Source organism: Gracilinanus agilis, chromosome 1 (genome assembly GCF_016433145.1).
Source record: "Gracilinanus agilis isolate LMUSP501 chromosome 1, AgileGrace, whole genome shotgun sequence".
In the NCBI taxonomy this organism is placed as follows: domain Eukaryota; kingdom Metazoa; phylum Chordata; class Mammalia; order Didelphimorphia; family Didelphidae; genus Gracilinanus; species Gracilinanus agilis.
The window spans coordinates 739,146,477-739,157,766 of record NC_058130.1 but is presented as its reverse complement, the minus strand read 5'-3'; positions in this window follow the sequence as shown (position 1 = coordinate 739,157,766).

Here is an 11,290-nt window from a genome sequence, read left to right as displayed (position 1 = left end):
TCCTGGGTGGATTTAGTTGGAGGAAGGGTGAAGGCCTGGTTGCTGGAGACTTGGTGATTGGCATCAGATCCCAGCTTCCTAGGATCAAGCTTAGGGGGTAAGGAGGTGGCTGAGGAGGAGGAGGAAGAAATGGGACTGATGGGGATAATAATAACACCTACCAGACAGAGGTGTGGTGAGGTTCAAATGAAAGACTCTGCCCAATGCATTTTGCAAAGCTTTGAGCTAGAGCTCTACCTCTTTTTGTAGAAACATTTTACTTTAAGCTCTATTTTAATCTATTTAAGTCTATTTTAATCAACAGACATTTATTAGGCACCTACAATGTGTCAGGCATTGGGAACAGTGCCAGGGAAACAGAAAAGCAAGAAAAACAGCTCTGAAGGAAATGACAATCTGGTTAAATGCTACCTGTTCATCTAATGGGGGCAGCTATGTGGTTCAGTGGATAGAGCACTGGGCCTGGTGTGGAGAAAACTTATCCTTCGCAAGTTCAAATTTAGCCTCAGACACTAGTGTGACCTTAGGTAAGTCACTGGACCCTATTTGCCCCAATTTCCTCATTGTAAAATGAGCTGGAGAAGGAAATGACAGCCCACTTCAGGATCTTTGCCAAGAAAACCCCAAATGGGATCATAGAAGAGTCAGACACAAATGAACTGACAACAACAAAAATTAATTTAATGGGGAATGGGAAGTGGATCTATGCAAACAACTATGTACAACAAAGATAGATACAGGAGAAATTGAGACAATCAATTGTGGAAAGGCTTTAACATTTAAGGAAGATTAAGAAAGGCTACTTGCGTGGAGATAAGGAAGAAGAGAATATACTTAGTAGGAAATTTTCTAGTTCAAGGAACAAGCAAGGTGGGAAAAGACTGGTAAAGTAGGAGGGGTCAGGATGAAGAAGGGCTTTAAAATTCAAAATAAGAGTTTTAAAATTCAAAACAAGAGTTTTGATACTGGAGACATCTTACCTTCAAAAGGAGGAAGGAAGGAAGAAAAAGAAAAGTGGGATGAGAAGGAAGGAATGAAGGAATTAATTATATCTTAACACACAAACCCACATCAAATTAGAAGATAAAAATGAGGAAATGACATTCCAAGCAATCACAACAGTGCCAAACCAATATACTTAAACAAACTGCTGAATGAAAAATGGGAAATGGTATATGAGTAAAGAACCAGATTCCAACAATCACTATTTTTTGGAGATGTTTAAGTTAACTGAATGAAGACCCCAGAAACTAATTCAAGGAACTAACACTTAATCTCCTTGCCAAGGACAACATTCAAAACCTGGCATAGGGAAACCTATCTAAAAGAAAACCACTGAAACTGTAAGCTCTTCCTCTTTTTTTTTTTTTTTTTTTCACAATTTCATGGGCACCAGAGACACTCATTAGATTGTAAGCTCTTTGAAGGCAGGAGCTATTTTTTGCCTCTTTTTATATCTCCAGAGCTTAGCACAATACCTAGCACACAGTAGGCACTTAATAAATGTTTATTGATTCATTGATTAACCTGGGAAGCATTTGACTGTCCATCTGTGATCCTTCACTCTTGGCAAATGACATCTACCTCATTTTATGGGCATAAATGTCCCTACTGAATCTTTTATGCCATTTCTGATGTGCAAGTCATATATGTGCTGCATTCTACTGACATGAATCTTTCCATTGCCCTTTGGGGTCACCTACAAATTTGATTGATTATAGACAAGCACAATTGAAGTAAGGGAGAACAGTCTAAATCTAGCCTCAGACACTCACCAATGGTGTCATTTGGGCAAGTCACTTCATCTCTCTTAGCCTCAGTTTCTTCCTCTCTTAATGGGATTATTGTAGCATGTACCTTCCAGATCCGTGAGTATAAAATGAGATATTTGTAAAGTGCTTTGCAAACTTTACAATACTACATAAAAGCTAGCTATTTGGAGTAGTAATATCAAATACTAGTTGTGTGATCCTAGGCAAGTCACTTAATCCTGTTTGCCTCAATTTCCTCATCTGTTAAAATGAGCTGGAGAAAGAAATTGCAAAACACTCCACATCTCTGCCAAGAAAACCCCAAATATAGTCATGAAGAGTCAGATATGTCTAAACAACAATAAAAGAAATAGTAAGTCTCTTGGGCAGGATTTGAACTCCATTCTTCTTTATCTCAAATGCCATATCCATTGTGCCAGCCCAGAATCAAACTTGTAGTTCATTTGGAATTGACTGCTTTTGATTCAATCTAACATTTATTTAGCATTACCTATGTATAAAGCATGGAAGCAGGTGCTGGGAAAGAATAAAGTTTAGATAAGACATAATTCTTATAGAGTTCATAGGGCTCTCCATCTAGTAGGTGAACAAGACACCACTATGGACAGATGCTCCTGTGATTCAATGGTAAATGGATCAATTGAGAGCCAAGCCAAGATACAGGGGGTCCTGTGTTCAAATGTGGACTCAGACACTTCCTAGCTGTATGACCCTGGGAATCAATTAACCCCCATTGCCTAGCCCTTACTGCTCTTCTACCCTGGAACCAATACACAGTATTGATTTTAAGACAAAAGGTAAGAGTTTAAAAAGAAAAAGTCCACAGAAAGGTTCATTTTGGTAGGATGCAGCATATATATGACTTACACTCAAGAATTAGCATAAAAAATGTCAGCAGGGACATTGATAAGAGAAATGAAAAGGAAGTGGAATAGTCATTTGCCAAGAGTGAGGGATTACAAATGGACACTCCTATTGCTTTCCTTGGTGTCTATGAAATGGTTTTTTGTTTGTTTTTGTTTTTTAACCCTTACTTTCTGGGGCAGCCAGGTGGCTCAGTGCCTATTGATTCTCCTTACCTTCTATCTTAGAAGCAATACTAAGGATCAGTTCTAAGGCAGAAGAACAGTAAAGACAATGGGGGTTAAATGACTTGCCCAAAGTCATACAACTAAGAAGTATCTGAGGTGTCCATGAAATTGTGAAAGAACAAGAGAGCTTTCAGTGCCTTGGGCAGGCTTCTTTGTGCCAAGTTAGAACAAGAATCTTTTAGGACAAAGAGGCAATGGAAAGTTGTGGTCAGCACTGGTGGAAAGAGCAGACGAGACTAGATCATTACTCTCATAGTACTTACTGGAGCATCTGTCTACCTGAGTCATCTGCCTTTTAGCAAAAACCCTTCTATATGTATGGTCTTCTTCAATTAGAATGTGAATTCCTTGACAGCAAAAATTGACTCAGTTTTTTTTTTAAACCCTTACCTTCCATCTTGGAGTCAATACTGTGTATTGGCTCCAAGGCAGAAGAGTGGTAAGGGTAGGCAATGGGGGTCAAGTGACTTGCCCAGGGTCACACAGCTGGGAAGTGTCTGAGGCCAGACTTGAACCTAGGACCTCCCGTCTCTAGGCCTGGCTCTCAATCCACTGAGCTACCCAGCTGCCCCCCCCGACTCAGTTTTTTAATGGTGCTTTCTCTAGTCCTTAGACATAATTAAGGGTTAATAGATGCTTTTTCATTCATTAACTCATTAATTCCTCACAGGCTCTTCACTAATGATAGATATGGGGTTCCAGACAGAAAGGTCAATAAGAGTGGCTGCATATCTGTGGGAATTCTCCTTTGGGGCATTGTATATGACTAATTACATATTAAGTTTAACTTGCCATCAGATGATTTTCAGTCTGTGGCAGATGGTAAGAAATTGGGCTGAATGGCTTTGCTGGCAGGTCAGAAGTTGCTGCTGAAGTACCAGGAGTGGGCAGGAGGGGAGGAGATGATGCCAGCTTTAACCCTCAGTTCCTAGCTTCTAGTCTCTGGCTCTCAAGCTGGGTTCTATGGGAAGAAAATGTCTGCTGCCAAGAGATTACAAATTACCTGGCATTTATCTAGTCTTTACTCATCTGTTGTTCAGTTGTATCTGATTCTTTGTGACTCCATTTGAGTTTTCTTGTACAGACATCAGAGTGGTTTGCCATTTTCTTCTCCAGCTCATTTGACAGATGAGGAAACTGAGGCCAACAAGATTAAGTAACTTGCCCAGGGTCACACTGCTGTTACGTGTCTGAGGCCAGATTTTAAACTCAAGAAGATGAAATCTATCTACTTTACCACCTATCTACCCTGCATCTTACTTATCTATGCATATGTTCTACCCTCCCAGGAAAACATAAGCTCCCTGTAAGTGGAGATTGTTTTGTTTCCATCTTGGTAAGTCCAGTGCTTAGCACAGAGCCTCCTCTAGAGTAGGCACTCTAATAATATTTGCTGAATTGTTTAGAATTGGATCATAGCATATTAGAGCTGGAGGGAACCTTAGAGATCAGCTAGTCCCATGATGGCGAACCTATGGCACACATGCCAAAGATGGCATGCAGCACCCTCTCTGTGAGCACACTCACCCTCTCCCAGCAGAGCTTCTCCTTTCCCCCTCTCTACTGTGCCTCCCTGCCCTTCTGCACTTATTCCCTCCCCTAAGCTGAGCCCTAGGGCCACTCTCCTCCCTTTCTCCCTGTCTGGGACTAGGGGCTGCAGTGGGGTGGGAGGGGTGAGGTTTCCTCTCCTGCCACCAGGCCCTGCCCCACCCCCTAAAAGATCCAAAAGATCTTCACTTTTGTTCCTTCCTTCCTGGACAGCTGCTAGTCTGGGGGTGACCCTGCCCCCCCAAAAGGAAAACTGGGTTCCCTCTACTCCCTGCTTCCATACTCATGTGGGTTACAGCCCAATAGGCAGCCCCACTCCAAACACAGCCTGCAAGTCACAGGTGCACCATTGTTACGCAAAAATAAACAGCCTAAAAGGCACCTAAAAAAAAAAAAAGCATGGCCCTAAAGGGGGGAAGAATTGTTCTGCACACACACATACACACACACAAACACACACATATACACACACACAGAGTCTCTAAAAGGTTCCCCATCACTGATCTAGTCCAATGAGCACATTTTAACAGAGAGAGGTGATTTGCAGTGGAAAGAGCCCTGGATTTGGAGTCAGAGCTCCTTAGCTTGAATCTCAACTTTCACTTGGACAAGTTACTTCCCTCCTCTGGGCTTCAGTTTCCTTACCTGTAATATGAGAAGATTTGTCTAGACAATCTCTAACTTTGTCTTTGATCTTGGGTGGAAACTGAGGAGGATACGTCTAAGCAAATGTGTAACTGCAAAGTCAATACCCAGTTATTTGAGATGAACAGACCAGTCAACAAGTACCTACTATGTGCCAGGCACTGTGCTGAGGCCATATCAAAAGAGGCAAAAGACAGTCCCTGCCCTCAAAGAGCTTACAATCGAGCTGGAGTGTTTTGTTTGTAGAACAGCCAGAAGGTCAGTGTCACTTGATCAAAAAGTGCCAGACAATACAGTGTGAAAAGACTGAAAAAGGAGGAGGGACCAGGTGATGGAGGGTTTGAATGCGAAACAGAGGATTAATTTTTGCATTTGATGTCAGAGGCAGTAGGGAATCATTAGAATTTTTTGAGGGGGTGACCTGTTTTAGGAAAGTCTCCATAGTGGCTGAATGGAAGATGTATTGGAATGGGGAGAGGTCTGAGGCAGGCAGAGCCACCAGCAGCTATTGTAAGAGTCTAGGCATGAGGTGATGAAGGTCTGCACTAGAGGGGTGGCAAGTGAAAGACGAGAAGGAGACGGATTTGAGAGATGTTGCAGCTGCAGATGAAATCAATAGGTCTTGGCAACCAATTGGATATGGGGGTGGGGGGGACAGTAAGAGATAGCAAAGAATCCTGGATGACTCCTAGGTTATGAGCCTGAGGGACTGGGAGGATGATGCTTCTCTGAAAAATAATAAGCCAGTTAGTGGGGAGGTGGGGTGGGTTCAGAGGGAAAGATAATGAGTTCATAATCTTGGACACATCTACCAGACATCCAGTTCAAGATGCCTAAAAGGCAATTAGAGATGCAAGTTTGGAGGTCAGCAGAGAGGTCAGGACTGAATAAATAGATTTTAAAATGATCAGCACAGAGATTATTATTAAATATGTGGGAGCTGATGAGATCACCAAGGGAAGTCACGTAGAGGGAAAAGAGAAGAGGGCCCAGGAGAGAACACTTGTGACACACCAATGGTCAGATTTGTACTAGGACCCCACAAAAGAGATTGAGGACCAAAGAGAACCAGGAGAGAGCAATATCCCAAAATCCTAGAGAGAAGAGAATATCAAGGAGAAGAAGATCATCAGTGTCAAAGACTTGAGAGAGATCAAGGAGAATGAGGATTGAGAAAAAAGTCAATTAGGAAATCATTTGGGAACTTTGGAGGGAGCCATTTCAGTGGCATGATAAGGGATGAAGCCAGATTGCAAGGGTTAAGAAGAGAGAAAAAAATGAATAACCAAATGTAGACAGCCTTTACAGGGAGTTTAGCTACAAAGGGCAGAAGAAATATACAATGATAGCTAGTAACTAAGGCAAGATTTGAACTCAGATCTTGTTGATTCTGAATCCCATCCCTCCAATGGATTGCGACCTCTTTCATTCCCATTTTACCATTTATTTCAATCTCTCCTCTCTACTAGAAGCTTCCCTACTGCCCACAAACATGCCCATGTTTCTATCATCCTCAAAAAAACTCTCACTTGATTTTCAAGTCTGAGGCTTGGCAGGGCTCAATCAGTAATATGCTAAGGGGGCTAAGGACTCAAAAGAAGATGATATAGAGTTGAATTGGTGCACCAAAAGGTCAGTGTGGGGAAAAGAGAAGAGAATGGCTAGTATAGGAGAGATGGCCTACTAGAGAATTGAGCAGTCAAGGTCAAGAATGTGGAGGAAGACTTCAGGTTAAGATGGCGGCAGAGTAAGGAACAGCTGCTCAATCTCTCCTAACCAAAGCATACAGGACTCCTCAAATGAAAACAAATCCAGACGAATGAAGGGACCCCACAACAGGTTGCAGCATTGAAGGTACGCGGAATCGGGGCATTTCCATGCTATAAAGGGGAGAAACAGCTCTCACTAAAACGCGAGAGGAAGAAGCCCCTCCCCCAACCTCCACACCATGCACAGCGCCAAGGCCAGCCTACAAGAGTTAAAGCAGATTTGGGGTACCCATTAAGTCACTGGCAGCTCCAGGGCTTGTTCCTGAGAGCAGCAAGACTTAGGACCCCAAGAGGCTAAAGAACACGCACGGACTTTCCCAAGCATCTGCACGGGTGAAGGCATTGCCCTAGGCATGGACAAGGATCTCAAGCACAGGCTTGGACCTCGAGTGGGGACCCTGTGCAGACGGGGAGCACAGCTGTGGAAGCAGTCCCTGAGACTGCTGAAAGAGCCTAGGGCAGAGGAGCAGACTGGGGACAACCAGGAGGCTCGACCCCGAGAACAATGAGACCTGAGACCTCGGGAGCATAAAAAGCGCAGACAGACCCTGAGTGTGAGGACAAAGCTGAGAAGGAGCTGGGCTAACAACAATGGCAAGCCTAAATTGAGAACCCCAGAAGAAAAAGATTATCAAGAAGAACTCTGTAACACTCGACAACTTTTACACAGAGAAAATCCAGACAACAGAGGAGAACAAACAAGAAATCATATACAAACATTCCCCAAATAATGAAAACTGGTCACAAGCTATTGAAGAGTTCAAATCTGAGTTGATGAAAAAGATGGAAGAGATCTGGCAAGAAAATAACAGTTTAAAAGGCAGAATTTCACAATTGGAAAGTGAGGCTCAAAAATCAAATGAACTGATAAGCAAATTGAACACCAGAAATGACCAGATTGAAAAGGAAAACCAAAAGATTATAGCCGAAAACCAGTCCCTAAAGGCTAGAATTGAGCAATTAGAAGCCAATGATCTCTCAAGACAGCAAGAACAAATAAAACAAAGTCAAAAGACTGATAAAATAGAAGGAAACATGAAATATCTCAATGAGAAAGTGACAGACCAAGAAAACCGCTCTAGAAGAGACAATTTGAGAATCATTGGTCTTCCAGAAAAAGCAGAAATTAATAGAAACTTGGACTCCATACTAAAAGAAATTATTCAGCAAAATTGCCCTGAAGTTCTACAACAAGAGGGCAATATAGACATTGAAAGGATCCATAGATCACCCTCTACACTAGACCCAGAAAGGACAACACCTAGGAATATAATAGCCAAATTCAAGAGCTTCCAAGTAAAAGAAAAAATCTTACAAGAAGCCAGAAAGAGACAATTCAAATATCAAGGAGCACCAATCAGAATCACACAAGATCTGGCAGCCTCCACGCTAAAAGAACACAAGGCTTGGAATATGATATTCAGAAAGGCAAGAGAGCTGGGCCTTCAACCACGGATCAACTACCCATCAAAACTGACTATATACTTCCAGGGGAAAGTATGGGCATTCAACAAAATTGAAGATTTCCAAGTATTTGCACAAAAGAGACCAGGACTAAATGAAAAGTTTGATATCCAACCACAAAAATCAAGAGAAACATGAAAAGGTAAATAAGAAACAGAGGGGAAAGAAAGAAAACTCATAATTTTTTAAATTTGCCTCTTTAAGGGCTTCAATAAGATCTAATTATCTGTATTCCTATGTGGAGAAATGCTATGTATAATTCTCTGTAGTGAACTCTATTCACTATTATAGTATTCACTATTATAGCAATCAGAAGAATAATTCATAGGGAGAGGGTGGAATACTAAATGGTCTAAGATGACATGGGGGGGTGGGAAAGAAGGGGGTGAATAGAAGGGGACGCAAAGAGAAACTTGAGTGAATAAGAAAAATAGGATATTCAATTACACACAAAGAGGGCATGGGAAGGGGAGGGGACAAATACTAGTATAAGAAGGAGAGGAAGAGAGCATTAAGAGGTAATATTTAAAACTTACTCTCAGTGTAATCAACCCAGAGAGGGAAGAGTAGCTACATTATCCATTTGGATAAAAAACTCTATCTAACCCTACTGAGAAAGTCAGAAGTGATAAACCAAGAGGAGTGGGGAGGCCAAAAAAGGGAGGGGAGAACAAGGGGGAGGGAATTCATTAGGTCTTTAAAAATAAAAAGAGGGGAATAACAAGGGAGGGGGTAGAAAGGGAAGTTAATCAAAGGAGGGGATAAGGGATAACAGCTCAAAGCAAACCACTGGTTTAAAAGAAAATAGTGTAAGAAGAAGGAGTGGGACTAGGGGAGGATACAAAAATGTCAGTGAATGCACAACTGATAATTATAACTCTGAATGTGAATGGGATGAACTCGCTCATAAAATGGAAGCAAATAGAGTGGATTAGAAACCAAAATCCTACCATATGTTGTCTATAAGAAATACATATGAGGCAGGTAGACATACACAAGTTTAAGGTTAAGGGCTTGAGCAAAATCTTTTGGGCATCAAATGAGGAAAAAAAAGGCAGGAGTGGCTATTATGATTTCTGACAAAGCCAAAGTAAAAATAGATATGATTAAATCCGGCCTCAGCCACTTCCCAGCTGTGTGACCCTGGGCAAGTCACTTGACCCCCATTGACCACCCTTACCACTCTTCCACCTATGAGACAATACACCGAAGTTAAGGGTTTAAAAAAAATAGATATGATTAAAAAGGACAGGGAAGGTCATTACATCCTGATTAAAGGCAGTATAAACAATGAGGAAATAACACTGCTCAATATGTATGCACCAAGGGGTATAGCATCCAAATTCATAAAGGAGAAACTGGCAGAGCTCAAGAAGGAAATAGATAGTAAAACCATAATAGTGGGAGATCTAAATACTCCTCTTTCAGATCCAGATAAATCAAACCAAAAAATAAATAAGAAAGAGGTAAGAGAGATGAATGAAGTCCTAGAAAAATTAGATTTAATTGATATGTGGGAAAAAAAATAGGGACAAAAAGGAATACACCTTCTTTTCAGCTGCACATGGTACATTCACAAAGATTGACCATGTAATAGGACATAGAATCATTGCAAACAAATGCAAAAGAGCAGATATAATAAATGTAACCTTCTCAGATCATAATGCAATAAAAATAATAATTAGTAAGGGCACCTGGACAGGCAAATCAAAAACCAATTGGAAATTAAACAATATGATTCTCCAAAACCAATTAGTCAAAGAAGAAATCATAGAAACAATCAACAATTTCATTGAAGAGAATGACAATGATGAGACATCCTACCAAACTCTGTGGGATGCAGTAAGGAAGTACTCAGGGGGAAATTTATATCCTTGAGTGCATATATTTACAAATTAAGGAGGGCCGAGATTAATGAATTGGGTATACAACTCAAAAAACTAGAAAGCGAGCAAATTAAAAATCCCCAGATGAAAACTAAATTAGAAATACTAAAAAATAAGGGAGAAATTAATAAAATCGAAAGTAAAAGAACTATTGAATTAATAAATCAGACTAGAAGCTGGTATTTTGAAAAAATAGATAAAATAGACAAAGTATTGGTCAATCTAATAAAAAAAAGGAAAGAAGAAAACCAAATTGACAGTATCAAAGATGAAAAGAGAGACCTCACCTCTAATGAAGGGGAAATTAAGGCAACCATTAAAAACTATTTTGTCCAATTATATGGCAACAAATATAACAATTTAGGAGATATGGATGAATATTTATAAAAATATAAATTGCCTAGATTAACAGCAGAAGAAATAGAATACCTAAATAATCCTATATCAGAAAGAGAAATTGAACAAGCCATCAAAGAACTCCCTAAGAAAAAATCACTAGGACCTGATGGATTCACAAGTGAATTCTATCAGACATTCAAAGAGCAACTAATCCCAATACTATACAAATTATTTGATATGATAAGCAAAGAAGGAGTCCTAACAAATTCCTTTTATGACACAAAAATGGTACTGATTCCAAAGCCAGGGAGATCAAAAACAGAGAAAGAAAACTATAGACCAATCTCCCTAATGAACATAGATGCAAAAATTTTAAATAGAATACTAGCAAAGAGACTCCAGCAAGTAATTAAGAAGAGCATCCACCATGATCAGGTGGGATTTATACCAGGAATGCAAGGTTGGTTCAACATTAGGAAAACCATCCACATAACTGACCATATCAACAGTCTAACAAACAAAAATCACATGATTATCTCAATAAATGCTGAAAAAGCCTTTGACAAAATACAGCATCCATTCCTATTGAAAACACTGAAAAGTATAGGAATAGAAGGACCTTTCCTAAAAATAATAAACAGTATATACCCAAAACCATCAACAAGCATCATATGCAATGGAGATAAATTAGAAGCCTTCCCAATAAGATGAGGAGTGAAACAAGGATGCCCATTATCACCTCTATTATTCAACATAGTACTAGAAACACTAGCAGT